At 37.3% G+C, this 22,761-nt stretch overlaps 1 protein-coding gene across 3 annotated transcripts in view; it reads right to left on the bottom strand.

Moving 5' to 3' along the window:
- The window catches only part of LOC135708712 (TWiK family of potassium channels protein 7), a 287,460-nt gene that overhangs the window by 227,051 nt on the left and 37,648 nt on the right, over positions 1 to 22,761 (bottom strand). The window contains exons 1-3 of one of the 3 annotated variants that reach the window (XM_065230835.1): positions 13,907 to 13,965; positions 13,432 to 13,557; positions 1,346 to 2,072 (exon numbers count right to left, since the gene is read on the bottom strand). The gene's annotated coding sequence lies outside the window, so the exon portion shown is untranslated. Of the gene's footprint in view, positions 1 to 1,345; positions 2,073 to 13,431; positions 13,558 to 13,906; positions 13,994 to 22,761 lie in introns of those variants that run through there. The other 2 variants (XM_065230828.1, XM_065230819.1) reach the window with 2 other exon arrangements.

The raw sequence follows: 22,761 nt of genomic DNA on the forward strand, positions 1-22,761 counted from the left end.
TAACTCAGTTTTTGAAATTCTGCGTAATGGATTTTTAAACTTTTTGGGCATACTGTGTTTATATTTTTTTAAGTTTTTGTATGATTTAAGCAATGCTAACAAGTTATTTGCTTTATATAGTTTACTTAAACATGTAATTATTAACATTCTAGTACTTTAAATAAATTCCAGATGATCATACTGACCGATTTTTACGGGAGATTGGCACATCACCTTGATTTCAATAGCATTAAGTTAAAAAGCAGTTGAAGCATTCCAGATTTTTCCAGATTTTATATTTTAACTGGTCCAGATTTTTTCTGAAAATGACCTAGCAATGCTGTGAACATACCAAAACGATAAGATAATCGTTTCCGAAATTAATTCAGTTTGAAATCTGACTTTCATTGGTACACCAATTGGCAGTGTTGACAGGATAAGTGATTTTTGGCATTAAATTCGAAACATCGATTTTGAACAGCTATAACTTTTTCAGAGCTATTCTAGCACCGTACATCCTTTGGCAAAGTTATTAGGCACTTCCTGGACTATACTTTAACATGAATAGGAATGAAAATGCAAAAAAAAGGTTTTCTCATACAAATTTCAAACGCAATGCGGAAAGCTGGGTTACAACCAATCGTCCCCAAATTTTGCACAGTTGTTTGGGACCCTAAATAGAACCAAAATGTTAACGTATTGCCACCTTTGCTCAAGTTATTTGAACTTCATGTTGAATTTACTACAGGAAAATCAAACACTTTATACATTGTCATCCAGCCTTTTACCATACATAACTTTTCTCATGCACACTTGCATGTCATGTTCTCAATGTACTCAGTATGTAAATAAAAATAGCTTGACTATAAGCTGATAAATGTAAGAGAAGGAAAGAATTCGGCACATCATTCCGGATAAAAATCAAATTTATGTTTATGAAGATAATAATTTCATTCCAGAATAAATCTTGGATTGCTATCAACAAACCCCTTCCACATACCGTTCCGATTCAAATTTTGGACGATTCAAATTTCGGACACTTTCATTTTTAATTAAATATTACATCCAGTTAGAAACAAAGTAATAATGTTAGATGATCGTGGAGGGCACTAGTCAAAAAAATTTAAAATTTACAAGACATGTGGATCATATTCGACCGAGATAATCAACTTTTAAAAGTGTCCGAAATTCGAGTTTAAGTGTCCGAAATTTGAATCGGCACGGTACTTTCTGATGACGATTCAAATCGAATCAATGGTATTTTCTAGCAAACCTGAATCGTCCACTTACGTACGCAGCAAATTTGAAATCTTGGCAAGTGACATGAAAATAAACATAGTAAAAACGGAAATAAACCAACACTCACCTGTGGAAAATGCTGATTTTTAGAGAGCGATGCGATGATGGCGCGAATCACACGTAATGGAAGCGCTAACGGCTTCGGCAAAAAATCAAATTGACAAAAAATTGAATTTACGACATTTTTAGCATGCCTCACGTCGACTCCACATATTTTGTTCACCGGAGCTGGGGTCTCACTCTTCTCCTGTTGCAGTATGATAAATTTATTTTCGCTTACGTCTATGAAATTTTGATCATGCCGCAGACTTCTTCACGCGGTATTGAGCATCACAGGCTGATGAAAGATTTGCGATTTGCAATGTCGACGATGTAACACACGCACAACGTTTTAGGAACAACACCAAACGACGCGGAAAATTCCTTTTTATCGCTCAACAGTACAGGAACAATCACTAGAAGCGAGCAACGACAAACACACGATGTCAGAACGTGCTTAAATTTCTTCTCTTCCACTTGACGAGCTTCCGAACTGTCACTGACTACAGGCGCTTCTTCTCCAGTTTCCGGAATTGCCAACAAGCTGAAGCTATAGCGCATCAAAACATACCGAGTACAAGGAAGCAGATTACAGAGGAATTCAAAATTATGTATAATCCTCCTATCACATCAATATCGACAGTTTTTTCTCTTCTCCTGCATCTCATGAATTATAATGACGCTATCCTGGGCAGATCTATCGCCATCATCGTTGACATGAAGTTACATAACATTCAAGTTCGTTTTCCGCAAATCTGAAACGAGAAGAAGCGCACAAGAAAATAAGTCACAAAAAAGCTATATTAATTTTCAAAGAAAATTGAGTTGCGATAAGAATCTTTGTAGGCAAATCGAATGTTCTGCTGTGTTCTTTCCAATTTTGTATGATATTTTAGCAGAAAATGAAAGCGCTAACAACTGATGGTGTCATCGAACATTCCCAAAACTGGCAAAAATATGGTAAATTATCAAATCTATGCTTTCCCTTGAATACACTCAGTTCATTTATATTCCGGAGGATGTAGCTTGGAATCATGAACGAATTCGATACAACAACATGCAAATGATAATCAGTTCAACGAGGTGTAACATTATACACAGCACCGTGGATGTTTAGATTAAAGTACCGTGAACCGTGGCTGGTTCGCAAGACATCGAATTATAATTATGAATGCTATAGATAACGGTCCGTATAAATGCGCCACACCAATACATCCATGTTTAGTGAGATTTATACTCATTCAAGAAGCCGATGGTCATATACAAGGTTAAACACAATATTCCTCATTGACAGAAAGGATGGAACGTATACAATCATTTAATGTAAAATAAAAATTACAGATCTGAAATAAATAAATATGATATTCAACGTAAGATACGTTTGATTGCGCTGAATTTCGAGACTTTTATGATTAAATGTTGTGCCAACCGTACCATTTGTATATTTCAGCCCCAGAGCACCTCAATTTGCATGAGTGTTTCGTGCTCTAAGACTCTGGGGTAGACTTCCCCAGTGCCAAGTACTCAGTATGCATACAAAGAAAGAAAAAATCAACCCACTCCAAAACCTCCTCATGTGGGAATACATTAGGAGGATAGATGTATACATCAAATTAAAAGAAATTGGATCAATTATGTTAAGCCCTTGTGTCACATGAGAAAACAAAATGTATCAATAAATGTTATCCCACGATCGCGGATACAGTAGTCGACATATTTTCTGTGATAATCCGTAGCCTTTCCTCCTTACTCTCGCAGCTTTAAACATGAAACTAAAATGCTTATGATATGGCTATCAAACGGTTGTGCCACCGGTTGTCTTCTCATTATGAAAGCAGCACATGCCGTGCTTCTGACAATTCTCAATATAATATGCAACTATAACCGAGTGGAAACATTTCTGATCAGAAATTGTTGAAATATAGAAATAAGTGATGTTTAACGCACACACACTAGCGTAGAAATAATAATGTAGGGGAAACGGATGTAATATCGGCCTAAATGCCCCTAATTTGGGCCCATACATAAATTTAGCAATCGACTAAATTTTCAATAGCGACCAAAAATCCATAAGTACTGTGTCAATGACGCGTTCATCTAGGTAAAATTGATAAATAGCAGCTTTTTAGCGATTAGCCCAATCTTATATCCATATCATTTCGGTATCACAGAAAGTTCGGTCATCATAACGGTGAAACTGTGGTCAATGAAATTCGGCAGCAATTCCATATTTCAGCACTTCGAACAGTGGTGCGCACAGTGCACAGCTAAAAAAAAGTAGTGTAAATTTCCGTTACTATGATGCACATAAATGGAGCGTCATAAATCATACAAATTTACATTATAAATCGTGTAAATTTATGAGACATGTCATGCAATATTCCATATATTGTATGCAAATTTCCACCTTTGTTTGCAACATTTCTTGCAAGCTGCTAGTTTACGTGAAAAGGAAGTTTACATGCATGAATGTTTGCATGCATGGATGTTTACATCACCAGTAAAATTCAGATTTTTTTAGCGTGTGGCAAAGCGTTGTCAGTGGTGCGTAGTCTACAAAGCGAGTCCAGATGTGCCTAAGATGGCACCTCTTCCTCAAGCACGGGTGACGCCGTTCGTCCGGCCATTTTCGTTGGTTGGAATTGACTATTTCGGGCCGTACATGATCAATATCGGCCGAAGCCAGGTCAAACGCTGGGTAGCACTCTTTACGTGCCTGCACACTTAAAAATAACTAATTTTACACGAGACGTAATCCATCCTTGACGTAAATTATGGAACGTAAACAAACATGTCATGTAAAATTAAGTGTTCTCAAACCGAAACATACGCAAATCGACGAAAAGTACGATTGATTGAATTTATTTTCTCGTTTCTTTCAACTGATTCTTATGTCATTTAGGCCGCTCGCATGTGTCGGTCTCAGGGCACGGAAATTTACATGACTTTTTGGTAGTGTGTGGTGATAAGGGCTGTGCATTTGGAAGTAACAGTGTCAATGTCAACCGAATCTTGCAAGCTAGCGTTGCGGCACTTCATTGCACGCCGTGGAGCGCCGGCGGAAATTTACACAGACCATGGAACAAACTTCGTTGGCGTCAGCCCAGAGTTGGCTGGTCAAGTTGCTGCAATGAACCGTGAACTGTCGCAGACCTTCACTAATACCAACACACGATGGTTCTTCATCCCACCATCATCTCCACACATGGGTGGTGCATGGGAAAGGATGGTACGAGCAGTCAAAGCTGCTATGGAATCTATCAACCATTCCCGGGCACCATCAATGGTCAACTCTAGGCCGTTGACGTATATGCCTCTGGAAACGTCGCACCAAGAGGCATTGACTCCGAATCATTTCATTCTCCTCAGCTCAAATGGGGTCAAACAGACGGAGAAAGCGACAACTACAGAAGGTGAGGCACTGCGAAATGGATGGAATCTTTGTCGTTATCTTCTGGATCAATTCTGGACAAGGTGGATCCGGGAATATCTCCCGGTCCTAACAATGCGTAACAAATGGCACCAGGAAGTGAAACCCATACAGGAGGGAGATGTTGTGTTCATCGTTGATGAAGCAATCCGGAATCGATGGGTTAGAGGAAAGGTTGTAAAGGTCATTCCGGGGAAAGATGGTCGCATCCGGCAGGCAGATGTTCAGACTACTACAGGAGTTCTACGTCGTTCCGGGGCAAAGCTTGCTGTGCTCAACGTACTCCCAAGTCCCAATAGGTAATCCTGATGAACCAGAGCAGCATTACGGGGAGGGGAATGTTGCGGGAGACGTTACGATCGTTAGCGGTATGAAGGAATCTACCGTAGGGATGCTGGATCAGATTTGATTAATGATAACTACTGTGGTGTGATTGATGATAAGACAGAATGTCATGGAAAGTAGAAGAGAGAAAAAACTGTGATTGTATGCAGGCAGTCAGCAGAATTATTCTATGCTATTTAAAAAGTTAAGATTAACGTGAATTGAAACTAAAATTAAAGTGTTAGCCTATCCTAATAGTAGTTGAAGTGCTGAATTTTACATTGTGTAAGTTAAAGAATGAATAAAATTAATATTTCCTACTAAATACTTAAGGTGACATAAACATTACAATTTTTAGGTTAGTCACGCATGCATTGTTTATATTGGATTAACACTAAAACTTACTGCTACGCTACGATATGTGAGTAAATCTAAAACCTTATTGCCTAGCTTAATACTAAGGTATTAAAACCAACTTATTCTAGGTAAAGTGACAAAGAAAGAGTGCAGTTATCACAGGCTAAGTAGGCATAGAATCTAAGAGTAGATTTACTGAATTGTGAGTAAACATTCGATAAATATCATTAGAGCTAATCAGTTGAAACAAATTTATATTTAAGCTTTGAAGCATTTTCAAATAAACGGATTGCTAAAAGAACCGTGAAAAGAACTCTGCGCCTAGTGCTGTGCCAACAATAACATTGATAGTTTTTTGCAGTATATTCTACAATATTTGTTACAGCAATGAATATTTTTATATATATTATTATATTTTTTTCAAACGAGTACTGATGATCCAAGAGTAAATTCATTTGTAATATGTTTAACGGAAATTATTGCAGTTGCCCTATTTTTGTAGTCTTGTGACCAAACATCAGTATTTTGATTTGGGGTTTATTTGATAATGCTCGATTAATGTAGAAAAACCTGCGTTAAAGAAATGTGAAACTTTGAATGAGTAGGGGAAATGGATGTAATGTCGGCTTAAATGCCCCTAATTTGGACCCATACATAAATTTAGCAATCGACTAAATTTTCAATAGCGAACAAAAATATCCATTAGTACGGTCCCAATGACGCGTTCATCTAGATAAATTTAATAAATAGCAGATTTTTAGCGATGGGCCCAATCTTAGATCCATAGGCCAACATTAAAGCCATTTTCCCTGTATAGCCAAAAAACAATATGAATAATACAATAAGTGATTTCTGAGTTGAAGGTGTAAACGTTAAATCCAACATAAGTATTTTTAACTAGTTATCGTTATTCGCAAAATGTCTCAAGTGCTATTGGAGTTGTACGTACATTGGACTCAACTTGTATCTTGAAATTACATGTAACTCAAATGTTTGGTTCGTTCACGTTGGGGGTTTGAAAATAACATATTTTAGAACAAAAATTGTTTTATCTTTTCAACAGAATGATATTTCAACAAAGTTACTTCACCTAAAACATGCACCTTTAAAACTTCTAAAAATGTTTAGATCTAATAATTTGTTAAAATCAATTTTCAATTCCTAGAAAGTATTCGTAAAACTAACTAAATTTTTAGGTTTCACCCTAAGATAACTTTTTAAACCCAGTAAGTATCAATCAAGAACCAATAGACATAGAAATTTAGAAGGGCCACCTTAATTTTACTTACGTCAAAATATTGGTCAAAACATATATTTAATAAAATCTGCGAGACACCATTTACCTAAAGCTAATGGTTTAAGTGCAAACATTTTTGTCTTGCTAATTATCGTGGTATTTCGCTTCTATGCTGCATTAGCAAGGCTATCGAAACCCTAGTGCACGGAGCACTTTACAGTGTTGTTCAGCCTTTAATATCGGAGTATCAACATGGGTTTGTTCAACCTCGTTCTACATCCACGAATCTGATGTGCTATACCAACACACTGTTCCGCGAGGTCGAACTTCGCAATCAGGTTGACTCGGTCTACATTGATTTTTCAAAAGCGTTTGACGCGGTACCACACGCGCGTGCTTGTGAAAAACTGAAAGCTATAGGACTCTCCGATTGCATGGTTGACTGGATTCGGTCTTACCTGACGAATCGTAATGCTTTCGTGTCGTTAAACTCTACTCGTTTGGAATCGTTTTCAATCACTTCCGGTGTACCACAGGGCAGTGTGCTGGGACCATTAATTTTCGTATTGTTTGTAAATGATTTGTGTCCACGTATATCATCATTCAAGCAGATGTTTGTCGATGACTTGAAAATCTACAGAATCATACATCGAGTGTCATCAATTCTTGATCTAGGGGTTACGATTGACTCAAAGTTGAGGTTTAACAATCACGTAGCGATGGTTACTTCGAAAGCCTATGCTGTTCTCGGTTTCATTCGGCGGTACACTAGGCAGTTCACAGATATCTACGCCCAGAAGACGCTGTACTGTACTCAAGTAAGGAGCCTCCTAGAATATGAAAGCTCCAATCTGGGCTCCGTTCCATACCTCACTCGTTTTAAAAGTTGAACGAATACAGAGACTGTTCATCAGATTCACACTACGAAATCTGCCATGGCGTGATCCCATGCACCTACCTGACTACACCGCTCGTTGTGCATTGATAAACTTAGAAACGTTAAATGAAAGGCGTAAAATGATTCAGCAACTATTCATTTTCGACCTACTTAGCGGAAACATCGATTGTCTTCAATTGCTCCAGGAAATTCCTCTCTATGTACCACCGCGGCAACTATAAGGAGATCTCCTCTCATAATGAGGCTCTCATTGCTGTACTGGCACATAGAACCGTCTATGGTCAGAACACTAAATTCCTGCTTGAAAGCCTTCAACGACGTTGGTGTTCATTACGATTTTACTATTTCTAAGAATGTTTTTAAAAATAGAATTAAGAATATGTAGAGTAGTCTGTAAGATTCAATCGAAGACGAAACAACAATAAATAAATGGACGCCTAAGCTTTTCCACATTTATATCGCTGTGAAGCAACTGTAAACTCTAGAGGAAATTTATATCTGTAACTGTAACGAGTTTGATTTTGTTTGCTAACCTGGTTAAAATGTCATATTTAATTATCTGTAAAGATAAATCGTCCAGCTCAAACCTTTGTAGGGGTAAGAGGTGGAATCATACGGCTTGGGGACCATTGTGCATTCGATTTCCTAGTGATTTTTTCTTTATCCTCAGGAGAAATTCATAATTTTCTTTAGTAGACTCGCTACTCTTTGGGTTCATGTGCTAAGTTCATGAATATTTGAAAAAGAAAAATTCCGTGCAGAAGCCATATTCAAAACCAAATTGGAATGACGGATAATGTTTTTTTTTTTTTCGAGAGCCATGTATGGGAATCTATTTAGATCAAAATTTAATCCAATTTGCAGCACGTCAAACTTAGACATCGTATATTTTTCGTTTTCGTATTTCCTTTCGAAGATATGGCTAGTGTGTCTAATTTTTGGTATCATATATAATCAAGTTAAGTCTGTGTAATTCGCCTTGTGCTTTGGTTAATAATTCATATAAACACAGCTTACGGCTTATATACGTACGGGCGACGATGACGACGGCACCCTCTGTTTTGAGCAGCATGTACTTTTTCTCCTAATGAAGCATTAGGGACAAAATGTTGAAAAGCAAATGGAAAGCAAGCGTGAAAAATCGTGACGCTTGCCAGCAGTGTGAAATGCTTCAGCCCTGATGTAAACAATTATGGCTTCGAGTGGTGAGGCAAAAACTTTTGGACATTCAGGATCTCACACAGGCGTTCTGTGCTGCTACCACAATAAAAATTTCTTTCTCTTTCTAATAATGTGGTTTCGATTTTAGGACGCTGCTTTCAATATTCAATTTCATATTCAATGTGATACGTTTCCAAAGAAATCACTTCAGAGCCAGAAACCTTGAGTGAATTTTTACCGTATTTTTTCACTATGTAAAGCATGGCCCATTCAGAAACGAAACATATATTTTAGGTTTGAAATAACAAATTAAAGATATGTTTCCACATATATGTATATTTCAAGGATATTAAAAAAATATATTCATCATAATTTAGACGACACTCCACTACCTACTAGCAAGAAGTACGGTCGTCTTGTTTCGCGCTCCGCAATTTTGGAAGTTTTCTTGCTAGTTGCCCGATTTAAATTATCAGTTTTTTCCCGCTTACTGTTTTTTTTTCTGAAAAAAAAAGTGTGTTTTCGGCATCATCGGAAGCAAAGTTGTTCAATTGCGATTGGTAATTCGTCAACCAATTTGAGCACCACCATCAGGTCACGCATACCTGCACACAGATTATCGTCATAGAGTGACAGCATCTGCCTCCGCATTTACACTGCTTATCCAGTATCGTGTGCTGAGTGCCGCTGGGACGGGACTTGACAATCGGGTAGCGATTTCGAGGCTATTTGCTGTCAAATCCGAGCCAGTTTCTGATTGGTCGATTTGGCAGTAGCAATCGTGGAATAAAAAGGACAAAGGAATCGTATCAATCTGGCAGGCAGTGATGCCGGAATCAATGGTGACGTCAATGGCGTTGATAATTGTTTATATTTGCGAAAGGAAAGTTGAAAAATTGAGTGCACTGCGATGGATATTGTTGTTTGTTTATGGTTGATTTTATTGTGTTGAGTAAAATCGATGTACAAGCTGCTAGACTGCGGTAGAAACTCCGAATAAAATCCAAATTAAAATAGAAAAAAAATATTTTACATTTCTGGCATCATTGGTCAACTCCGTCAAACACCACGCTCAACTTTCCGAATGGCATTCTTCAAAAGCATAATTCAAAAGAGTGAGAAGCTCGATTGTCAAGTCCCGTCCCGGGAGTGCCCAGCCTCATAAAGGCACACACCAACGAAGACCGCCCGCACACGCGGATCGAAGATCATCCACGCTGCGCGTCGCTTCGCTGCTGCTGTGTAAACGCTCGGTGATAGTATAGGATTATCAGATAAGTTTTTGTTCTTGTTTCTTTCTCTCACCCATCAGTTTAATTAAATTTTGTGATTCTGTTATTTGTAGTGTTGTCTCTGTATTGTGTCTGTGTGGTTTCGATTATCGTTTCAGTTGTAGAACGTTTTGCGCTCCCACTAGTACGTCAAAATTGACATTTTGTCGGAAAACAATATGAACGTTTTGTCGGAAGATGGCACCACTTTGCCACCCATGACAAGAAGGGTATCCCTAGTTCGTCGTCTCAGTCTGGCAATTGACAGGCTCAGAAAAACTCCCGATAGCGAGTCTATCAAGACGACTCGACTGGCCCATGGGTTGTCTACTTTCAGCCCAAAAACAATTTGAATTGCGGAACTGTTCGGTAGAATTTAAAAAATTGAGAAAAATTCAAAATTTTGAGAAAATATGTTACGAAAATTTATAGACTTACTTCTGTTAATCCCGTTTAATCATGAAAAATAAAATTTGTCGATTTTATCGAATCGGTACGAATAACGGTCATTTGTATTATACCGAAATTTTCAGTAATTCAAAAACCCAGTAAAAAAAATCAAAGTGCGTACAATAAACTTCGTGTTGCCGTTTTTAACCTGAAGCAGGCTAACGAGATTGCTGCTCTTTACGCTCGAGTATAGAGTTTGCATCCTAGCTCGTGATCTGGAGATCGAAGGTGTGGTTACCGAAGCGAGTCTGACCCCCAAGATCTTGGAGAAGCAGGTGGTTGACCGTTTCAAGAACCCCTTGCCTTTCCCCGGTGAAGATACTGGATGTCCAAAGATTGTGCTCAGTATCTGTCCGCGAGGGTAAAAAGAGTTATAAAGAATAAACATCTAATATTTAAACAAGTTTTTAGACCGGCCATGCTTTATGCTGTGCCAATATGGTCTACTTGTTGCACTACCAGGAAAAAAAAGCACTTCAAAGGATTTAGAACAAAGTTTTGAAGATGATTTTGAAGTTGCCTCCCTGGTACAGTACTACCGAGGTACATAGAATTCCAAATGTTTTGACTTTAGAACAAATATCCAACAAAATAATTAATAATTTTAGGCAAAAATCCTCAATTGCAACTAAATTCCCTTTATATTATATAAGATAAGATTTAGTTGCAGTTTTTAGTTTTAAGATGTCTAATGTCATACTGACATGCAGGTAAAGAAAACCTGTATAAAATACTGAATTGCCTAGGCAGGATCAATCTAAAAACACTAAGATATATAGCATAACAATTTAAGCTGGTAAGTTATTGTAGTAGTTGCAGCACCTAGCTTAAAGTGAAATGTAATTTATTTTGAAATTGGAACAAATAAAGAGGCTTTCGATGCCTGCACCATTGTTGCATTAGTATAATTGTGTGCCATGTTTTCCTGTATATACAGCATCAATCGGGCTTAATGTTGCCTTTTGACCGTTTGTAAAGATCCATACAATGGTGTTTTTATGTGGAGCTGACACTTGCAGAAAATTGCGAGAAATTCAAGCGGAAGCTGGAAATCTCTTTAACGATATGATAAAACACATTATAACTTTCCCCATTTAAAAAGAAGAAGAAAAAACAAATCAATGAAAGAGAAAGTGGTGCAGTATTGTATAGTTCATGAATTAACATTTTTATATAAACAAACTGTGAAAACAGACAAGTAGTGGAGGGGTCTCTAGAATCAAATTGCTCTCTTCGATAACCAAACATTGTGAAACGGTTCCATTTTTATAAAAGTGAACATTTTGTCACTGTCTGTTTCATTCAGGTTCGGCCAGCCCGGAATGGTTTATTGACAACCTGCAACCACAAACATTGCCAACTGGCGGAGACAGACAGCTCCGTCCGCCGTATTTGCTCTCAACTGAAAGACCGTATGAAGCGCGCACAAAAGTGTTTTTGGCTTTTTATCAAAAAGCTGTCTGAATGTACCGAGCAAATTTATTTTTGACTCTGTTTGATTTGCACATCGGTAGCAAAATAAATCAAGTATTCGCACGGTATGGAGAAAGAACGCTCTGGATTAGCATATCGGATGTTTGTCGGGCACACGCACTTATAACATATCACATATGAAATAATAACAGGTCAGGAAGCATCGCTTTGAATTGAAAGTAAATCTAGCCTCGTCAAAAACATTGAAGCAATGCATGTTGAATGTTGTGTGATACTACAGCTCGTACGTAGGTATAAAGGAGCTAAAGTCCCTACAGACATGTTTGATTAAAAAAAATTAACTTAGTTTATCCACCAGCAGCGAGTTTTGACCCGTCTTATTTTAATTAATGTAAACATGTTATTCCTATTATTCGACACATCAAATAAATTTATTAAATATTAAGTAACCTGGCTGTACTTAATATTGAAAAATTTGATTTGATGTGTCGAATAATAGGTACAGCAGAGGTGGCTAATGTCTTGTAAATTGTATGGAAAAAATGTCATTAATTTAATTGAACATTAATTTCCCCCATAAAATTTAGTGGTTCTTGTTCAGACTCACGTCGTATTCTGACCACATTCCTTAGGGCACTCGGAACATTTATGGGTATAGTTAATGTGGTCCTGAGCATTCAATATGACCGCCAATGATCTTGGTTTAGAATAATCATGTGTTCTTCGAAACATTTACAGATGTGCGCAAATCAGAGTGGGAATTCAAATAAAATTGCTGTTCTTCTTTTTATCCAATTTGTATATGTCCAGTTTAAAAATTTATTATAGAAAGTTATTATAATGTGCTAAGCAAAATAGTCAAAAAAATAAAGAAGTTTAAAATTAAAAAGAATTTTTGTTTTTTTTTTCATTTTTTACACTTTTTATATATTTTTACCAAAATGGACGCTATTTTGATTAGAAACGGTTAGATAGTTACGGCTATATGTTCCAATTATGGCATATGGATTTTTCAAAGGCCCTAAGACATTTTGGAAAATTTTGCAAAATTTTCGAATTTAAACACAATTGTCAATGATTGCCCATAAAGTAGGTAGCGTCTGATTGATTCGTCATTTGGCGTGGAAAAGCTCTTCTTTCGCTCTTTTGGACAAGGTGGATTCCAAAGATTCCACAAATGAATTTTTGGTGGCACTGATTTTAGGAACTACAGTGATTTCTTGTACGGAATTTAATCAACACTTTTGCTGCACTGCAGCATACCTGGTGGTATAATTTCGTGCACGAAATCTTTGTCATTTCTGAGTCTCGTGCTATCTAAATTTTATGTGGCACGGCAAGACAATCATAATAACGACCGTTTGTGGATTCTATTAACCTTATCCTTAATTTGCTACCAAGCGCATAGCATCAAAGATACACTCAAATATAAATGAAATCAAAAATACATAAGAACTAGGCAATTTTCCGCTTTGCCTTATTAAGTCAGAACCAAGATTAGTTTGCCAGTAATCATGCATGAATAAATTCGAAATAATCATACAATGCTCACTTTTCAATGTTGCAGTGATAAAATTAACATTGAAATTTATACAATTTAAAATTAAATATCCATCATCCCAAGAATGTATTCTAATCAACGCATGCTGCTCGGTGTTGTCCATTTCGGCAAACAAATCTAAGTGTGTGGAAAAACAAATAGAAAAAATAATAATTAGAAAACAGTTAAAGCAATTTTTGGGCTGGAGTCAGAGTCAGACTCACTGAAATCAAAAATAAGAATGCATTTCACGATCAACAATTGAACGACTGGATGATCCATTCCCGATTCGGCACAAATCTCGCTAACTCCGCGCTTCCGGAATCGATTTCCCACAAGCTTTCTCGATATCATTCAATAATCCATTGATGAATGAAGATCCGGACCACTTCCAGAATTTTATTCCTCAACGAATGATTTAATGATGCCGAGAGAATTGTCGGGCACTCTTATGAAGAAATTACTTCTTTTTAATTCTATGTCTTACCTGTAAGCACCTCCGCCTTGTCTTCATACTTCTTCCATGGCAGCACACCCGGAATCACCGCGAAAAACACCTAAAAATGCACCGCACTCGCACAGCAAAATCGACGCCGCAAATTGAGTTCTCCAAGCAGGATCTCACGAACACTACACTATAATATAATTTTACACACACAAGCGTATACTGTCATGTGCACGGTAAGAATAAAACTTCCATTTATGATTTAAAGTGAACTCATTGTCAATAAAAGTGGCACTACTAATTATTCAATAATTTATTATGTCAATTAAGTAGTAACTATTTGCTACTGTTAGCAGAAACTCATTGTTGTTAAAATAATGTACTCATTAATGAGTAAAACCACTTTTATTAAAAACGGGTTAAATTTTACTCATAAAAGGGTATTTGACTGTTATCGTGCAAGCGTAGGGTTTGTTTTCGTTTTGTTGTTTATTTTTACTTTAGAATAACAGTTCTTACAGCAAACAAAAAATTTCTCACAGCTAACAAAAAATTTCATCTCACTAACACACGCAAATCTCACCAATATGAACCCGCCTGGAGAGGACTATACAAACGCAACCGAGGTTTCCAATAAGTTTGACGTTTGATTTTACACTGTTAATCATATTTAACACTTTCATGGAAATAATGATGAACATGATTAAATTTTACCCCGAGAACACTAAAATTCAATCAAGTTTGATTAGTTTTTAGAAAGTCAATAAGCTGGGTATAATATTAAAATGATAACTTTTCAAACAAATTGTGATTTGTCCAATTTTTCAGTGTAGGTTTGATGGTCATTGTCATGGCAACAATATAATTTATCTAGGGAGCTTTGAGGCAAATAGAACCAAAATAAGAGTGATATTAGTAAAATTTAAAAATAGTCCACATCGTGCTCTCTTGCCGTGCGGATCTATTTGCTTTTTGCTGAAGGAAGTGTTACTACTACCTAAAGCTACAACAAATTTAAACAGCACTTTTCAGTGCTCAACCTGTAAAATTTCTACCTTGTTCAACTTTATTCCTCTTCGATCCTTGTTTGGACCCTACCCGAGGTAATCCTTCTTGGATATCGATTTGGAAAATTCCTCTTCGATCCTTCAGATTCTTATAGTAATCTGCTTGGAAGTCGATTTGGATAAAAATTTACTGCCGCCATGGCGCCTAAACGCAAAAGAAAGGGGCAAACTCTTGACCCCCCTTCTGAAGAAATTAATTTGAGTAATCAATTTGATTTGCTCACGGATGATGAGAATGATCCATCATCCAAGAAAAATTCTAGTACTTTCCCGGCTTAATGCCAAGAAGGAAAAGATTCCCCCTATTGTGATAACCACTTCCGATTACCCGCGTAGGTACAAATATCACCCCTGCTTCAAATTTTTCATCTGTACCTACTCCCCTCGCTGCTAACAATGTTCAGCGAGTTAATGGAGCTACCTATGCTGCTATTGCAGCGGGTAGAAATCAAAATACTAACCAAAGTAATTCTAACGGAAATTTTGACAATTTTGACTTAGGAAGCATTACTGCCCCTAAAATGGAATTTTTACAGAAATCATTAATTGACATGATTTCTGATATGCTTAAATCTAACTCCATGTTTGATGCTATTCAAACTGGAGTAAAATTTGCAAATAATATTGTCATGACTTTAAAATTCAGTAATGGATTTTAAAGCATTAAATATTTTAAATTGGAATGCTCGATCTCTTAAGGATAATGAAGACGAGCTATTTAACTTTTTGAGAGTTCATAACGTGCATGTTGCCGTTATAACTGAAACGGTCCTTAAACCTGACCATAAGGTTAAGAAACGCGCAAATTACTTGATTTATAGAAATGATCGTCTTGATGGACCCTGTGGTGGCGTTGCCATCATTATTCATAGACGAATCAAACATAAAATTCTTTCTTCATTTGAAACAAAAGTTTTTGAAACTTTGGGAGTTTCTGTTGAAACAAAATTTGGACAACTTACGTTTATAGCTGCCTATTTGCCATTCCAATGCGTAGGCCAGAAAAAGAATTTTCTCAAGGGTGACCTCCAGAAACTTACCCGTCATAGGTCTAAATTCTTCATTATTGGTGATTTTAATGCAAAACACCGCTCATGGAATAATGCTCAAAGCAATTCCAATGGTAATATTCTGTTTGATGATTGTTCTGCAGGTTATTACACTATTCAATATCCAAACAGCCCAACATGCTTTTCTTCTGCAAGAAATCCCTCAACTATTGATTTGGTCTTAACTGATTCATGTCAACTTTGTAGCCAACTGGTTACGCATGCTGAATTCGGTTCTGATCACCTTCCAGTAACTTTTGAAATATCCCAAGAAATAATTTGTAATCCCAACAGCTCTACTTTCAATTACCATAGAGCTGATTGGGAGCAGTATCGAACATTTATGGAATATAACTTCGATCCAAACATTCCTTTGCAAACCAAAGATGAAATTAATTATGCTCTTGAATCTCTGACTACTTCTATAGTTGCAGCAAGAGCTGCCTCAGTACCAAAATGCGAGGTTAAATTCGATTCAATTATAATAGACGACGATCTTCAGCACTTGATCCGTCTTAAAAATGTCCGTAGGAGACAATATCAAAGAACACGCGATCCTGCCATGAAGGTTATCTGGCGGGATTTGCAAAAACAAATTAAAAAGCGATTCTCTGCCCTGAGGAACAAAACTTTTGAAAATAATATTTCTAAATTAGACCCGAGTTCCAAACCCTTTTGGAAACTCACAAAAATTTTGAAAAAACCTCAAAAGCCTATTCCAGCGCTTAAAGAAGGTGGTAAAATTTTGATCACAAATTTGGATTAAGCTCAAAAACTTGCTAAGCAATTCGAGAGTTCCCATAATTTCAATTTGGGTCTTCCTAGTCCTATTGAGAATCAGGTTGCTCGGGATTTTCTGAATATTTTGAATATTTCTCTCGGGAAAATATTTTTGATGATTCCTGGGGGACTGATTTGGACGAAGTAAGGTCTATAACTAAAAATTTTCAAAATATGAAAGCTCCAGGTGATGATGGAATTTTCTATATCCTCATCAAAAAACTCCCAGAGAGTACCTTGTCTTTCTTGGTAAAATTATTTAACAGATGTTTCCATTTGGCATACTTTCCTGATAAATGGAAAAATGCAAAAGTTGTTCCAATTTTGAAGCCGGATAAAAATCCAGCTGAAGCTTCTAGCTACCGCCCAATAAGTTTGCTTTCTTCAATAAGTAAACTTTTTGAAAAGATAATTTTGAATAGAATGATGCTTCACATCAATACGAACTCAATTTTTGCAGATGAGCAGTTTGGATTTCCCCATGGGCATTCAACTACTCAGCAACTCTTAAGAGTTACCAATTTAATTCGTTCAAACAAATCGGAAGGCCACTCAACTGGAGTTGCTCTTCTAGACATAGAAAAAGCATTCGACAGTGTTTGGCATGAAGGTTTGATTGCTAAATTGAAAAAATTTAATTTTCCACTTTATATTATGAAATTAGTTCAAAATTATTTAACTGACAGAACTCTGCAGGTAAATTATCAAAATTCCAAATCTAATCGACTACCTGTTAGAGCAGGAGTTCCTCAGAGTAGCATTCTTGGGCCTATATTGTATAACATTTTCACTTCGGACCTCCCTTATTTGCCTCAGGGTTGCCACAAATCTTTGTTCGCTGATGACACAGGCATTTCCGCTAAAGGAAGAAGTCTTCGTGTTATTTGCAGCAGACTGCAGAAAAGTTTAGATATTTTCTCTTCTTATTTACAAAAATGGAAGATTTCTCCCAACGCTTCCAAAACTCAACTTATAATATTTCCACACAAGCCTAGAGCTTCGTTTTTGAAACCTAGTAGTAGTCACATAGTCACTATGAACGGAGTTCCAATTTCCTGGTCAAACCAAGTGAAATATCTTGGATTAATACTTGACCAAAAATTAACTTTTAAAGATCACATTGAGGGCAAATGTAACAAATATATAAAATGTTTGTATCCTCTTATAAACAGGAAATCCAAACTTTGCCTGACGAATAAACTTCTAATATTTAAACAAGTTTTAAGACCGGCCATGCTTTACGCTGTGCCAATATGGTCTTGTTGTTGCACTACCAGGAAAAAGGCACTTCAAAGGATTCAGAACAAAGTTCTGAAAATGATTTTGAAGTTGCCTCCCTGGTACAGTACTACCGAGGTACATAGAATTTCGAATGTTGAGACTTTAGAACAAATGTCCAACAAAATAATGAATAACTTCAGGCACAAATTGTTGCAATCCTCAATTGCAACGATTAATTCCCTTTATACTTAGATAAGATTTAGTTTTAGTTTTTAGTTTTAATATATCAATTGTTATACTGACATGCAGGTTAAAAAACCTGTTTAAAATACTTAATTGCCAAGACATGAACAATGTAAAAACACTTAGATATATATCAAAACAATTAAGGCTGGTACGTTACTGCAGTAACTGGAGCACCTAGGTTAAAAATGAAATATAATTTATTTTGAATTTGGAACAAATAAAGAGTTAAAAAAAAAAAAGTGATATTTAAAAATCTCCCATAATAATTCCCATACACATTTTACTGGCTCATACTTTGTGTTTTATTTTCCAATTAGTTTATTTATTTAAAAAAAAAATAAAGGGTTGTGTCCTAGACACGACCGCAGTATGACGTAGAACCACACAAAATTGATGTTTTTCATGCAGTTTTGACTATTATACTTTATCTTAAAATTTTCAAGTATTTCAATGTTTCGGTTATGGTTGACTAAAAACAATTTACACATTTTTCTTGACAAATATCCATGTGAAATTCCACATGATTTTCATTTGACCACACATAAACAGAATCCACTCAGAAGTACACATGAAATTTATACGCAAATGAATAGTATGGTCACGCATGGTTTTTATATGTACATATATTAGTATGTGGCCGACACATAGATATTGATTTGTTGATCACGTTGCAACAACTCATGTGTGGGATTTGAGGGAGGGGGGGGGGGGGGGTAGGAGAGGGTGTTGATGAGTGGGGGGGGGGGTTAGGAAAGGTTGTTGAAGAGTGAGGGGGGGTTAGGAGAGGTTGTTGAGGGGGGGGGGAGATTGTTGTGAAGAGGGGAGGGGGAGAGGTTGTTGTGAAAGGGGGAGGGAGTTTACATACATTACTTTTCCTCATTGTGGTCACGCCGTGATCCACCTTTAGCCGCTGATTTGGTCCTGCTTACTGCAGGACCAAGTGCCACGCCGTCCGAAGCGAAAATGAGCAAAAGCATGACAGCAGCGCTGTTTTATATCTTTTCAGGTTCAGAACCTGGTAGGATTTCCCGCCGTTTTTTATGAATGGGGTGGAGCAAAAAGTTTCTTTTGTGCAGAATATGTAAAAAAGGATGGACTTTGGATGTTAATATAATTGCATATATAGAGGTAACAGATATGTTTTACAGTCAGTTGTTGGTAATTCATCGAGTGTATGTCTCCTATTCAGCAATATTTTTTTTTTTGAAAATGTTGGCTCTGCATGTAAAAAATTAATTGTTCATACATTATTAGGGTTTGCTTAAAATTTATTTCCCGAAAAAAAATGATCGTCAAAGTACCCTCCCCTTGGCTAGTTTTTTAACCTGGACTTTCGTGGGCGGGCCTAATCTTATGCTTCATAGTGGAGCGTTGGAGACGGTTGGTTTAGGTCCGGCATCGTTGGCTCATGCCGTGACAAAATAGTGTCATGAGCATGCGATGAACTATTGCATAAGAGAACCAAAGTTCTAGCCTGAAGTGATAGTATCACACTTGTTACTCCTTTATTTGAAAACCGCGTTGTAGTACGCTTACGTATAGGCACTGACGTTGGGTGCGATACTGGCGGGTTTTGCCGCAAATCACTCTTATTTTATTTATTTTTACGCAGATAGATTTATTTGGGTTTGCAAGGGAATTATACTATTGAAATATTTCAGAAAATGCCCAACAGTGCTCCTTCTACTTGCGTGACAAGCTTTTGTTGTTGTTTTCATTGAGGTATTACTCAGGGAACAACGTTAAACACCATTTTTGTACATGGTATTGCAACTAATCTTATATGTGCTTCATTTTGATTTGGGATAAGTGTTTGAACTATGGCTCGGGATTTCCACTGTGGCGTGCTTCTAAAGGGTGATACGGTCAAAATTTGGTCAAGGGAAAATGCGTGCAAATCGGTAAAATCGTTTATTTAAAAAATCAAATTAAATTTCTTTTTCAAGTTCAATTAGTATAAAATTCAGGAAAAATATTCAGTTAGGCTTCCGCTTTTCCAAATCCGAACTACCGGGCCTTACGCTTGACCCCTGCCATCAGATTTTGTACAGCCACCTTGTCCACCTTCTTCGCCGCAGAAAGCCAGTTTGCCTTGAACTGCTGCTCGCCCTTAGCAGTTTTTTTGGTCTTCTTTAGGTTCCGCTTGACAATAGCCCAGTATTTCTCAATTGGGTGGAGCTCTGGCGTGTTGGGAGGGTTCTTGTCCTTGGGAACCACCTGCACGTTGTTGGCGGCGTACCACTCCATGGCCTTTTTACCGTAATGGCAAGATGCCAAATCCGGCCAAACAGTACGGAACAACCGTGTTTCTTCAGGAAAGGCAGCAGACGTTTATTCAAACACTCTTTCACGTAAATTTCTTGGTTGACAGTCCCGGAAGCTATGAAAATGCTGCTTTTCAAGCCACAGGTACAGATGGCTTGCCAAACCAGATATTTCTTTGCGAACTTTGACAGTTTCATGTGCTTGAAAACATCTGCTACCTTTCCCCTTCCTTTTGCCGTATAAAACTCCTGTCCCGGAAGCTGCTTGTAGTCGGCTTTGACGTAGGTTTCGTCGTCCATTACCACGCAGTCAAACTTCGTCAGCATCGTCGTGTACAGCCTCCGGGATCGCGCTTTGGCCGTCGTATTTTGTTTATCATCGCGATTTGGAGTCACTACCTTCTTGTAAGTCGATAGTCCGGCTCGTTTTTTGGCTCGATGCACGGTTGTAGACGATACACCCAGCTTATTTGCGGCATATCGGAGAGAGAGGTTAGGGTTTCGCTTGAAACTACCGGCAACTCTCTTTGTCGTCTCAGCGGCTTCCGGTTTTCGATTTCCCCCCCCCCGATCCAGACTTCCTGGCTGTCGACAAACGTTCCCCAAACACTTTAATTACATTTGTAACGGTTGATTTGGCAACTTTTAGCGATTTTGCCAACTTTCCGTGCGAGTAGCTCGGATTTTCGCGATGCGCGAGCAAAATTTTGATACGCTGCTCTTCTTGCTTGGACGGCATTTTGACAACTGAAGAGTGAATTCCAAAATCAAAATAGGAGCAACATTCTACACACACACACCTTCAAAATGAGGGGTGTTCAGGTTTTTTAAATGCAAAATTGAAAGAAATACGTCAAGTTGATATTGGCCAAATTTTGACCGTATCACCCTTTATTGTGGTATAACCATACGTATTTTTGTGGTGCGACATAGTGGAAACGTGTGAGCGTAGTTGAAGCATATACCCTATGTAATTTAAAAATCAGCTAGGAAACTAACTTCAAAGTGAAGCATTTTAGTCACTTGAAGGTGTCACCTGGGACGAACTAATATATATTAAATATAGGTCAAGGTCAAAAACACTTTGAAACACGTTAAATTTTAGCTTACATTCACAAGTGCAGGTACTTAATAAAGCATGGTAGGTAGTTTAGAGATTTCAATTATTTATTAAATTAGACTAGAGATCCCAAGTAACATTGCAGGTTTTATCGCGGTTATATAGCATTCTACAAGTCTAAATCGTGGTCTACAGAACCCTCATAAAACCAAAATTGTTACTTAGGATATCATAACCATCACATGAACTTAAATAAGAAAATTTAGACAACCTAGTAGCATTAAGTGGATTAACAGAAAAGTTAGGATGCGGAGGGTCCACTTAGGGAGGCAACTAGCCTTTAAAGCAACTGGCAACTAGCCTTTTAATGTATTGTCTGTTTATTTTGATTATTGCTTTAAAATATCAATTTGGTATATATGTGAAAGGATGAATCAGTGAGAGATGGATTTTCGGTTTCTTTGCATTTAGCATCACTATGTGTCATTTCCTCAAAACCCCCAAATAACCGGCCTCATCAATCCCTTCCTTTTCCCATGGCGTTCAAGTGGTCCGCATAGACTATTCAGCCATTACCCGTCCTTTATCCTCGGCTTTGGATTGACTTGCGCTCCCATTGCCCCACCAAACGCTGCAAAATGAAAAATGAAAATGAAAAAAAAAATGATCGTCAAAGTCCATGTCTTTTTCGGGTTATTGTTAGGGGGAGGGGGAGGGGGTTGTTAAGCGGGAGGGGGTTTTACATGCACGTTTTTTCAAGCCTCATTCCTCATTGTGGTGGACACGCCGTGATCCACCTTTAGCCGCTGACCTAGTCCTGCTTGATGCAGGACCTAGTGCCACGCCGTCCGAAGCGGTAATGAGCAGAGGTTTGTTTGTTTAAATGATCTTTATTTTAGTTTAACTTGGACGATTACCATATAAATTTTTACTAAGTGATTTAATTGCTTTCTTCATCTTTAGGTATGGGCAAAATTTAAAATTTGTTTTACAGGATTAGTCCTAGACTTAGTACACGGTCGACCACCTTGGTGGGATTGGTTTGTTTTGTTTTTAGAATTTGAAGAGAAACTACTTAATACTACTATTTACAGCTTAAAACTAACCTACTCTACTATATACACTTAACCTACTATGTACAAATTGCTTATTAAAGCATGTTCAGAAAGATTGCATTTTTGAATAAATTTAGTTGTCATATCATCAATTT

This window comes from Ochlerotatus camptorhynchus, unplaced genomic scaffold, assembly GCF_037179485.1.
Source record: "Ochlerotatus camptorhynchus isolate MF236.1 unplaced genomic scaffold, CSIRO-AGI_Acam_v1.1 ptg000032l, whole genome shotgun sequence".
In the NCBI taxonomy this organism is placed as follows: Eukaryota; Metazoa; Arthropoda; class Insecta; order Diptera; family Culicidae; genus Ochlerotatus; species Ochlerotatus camptorhynchus.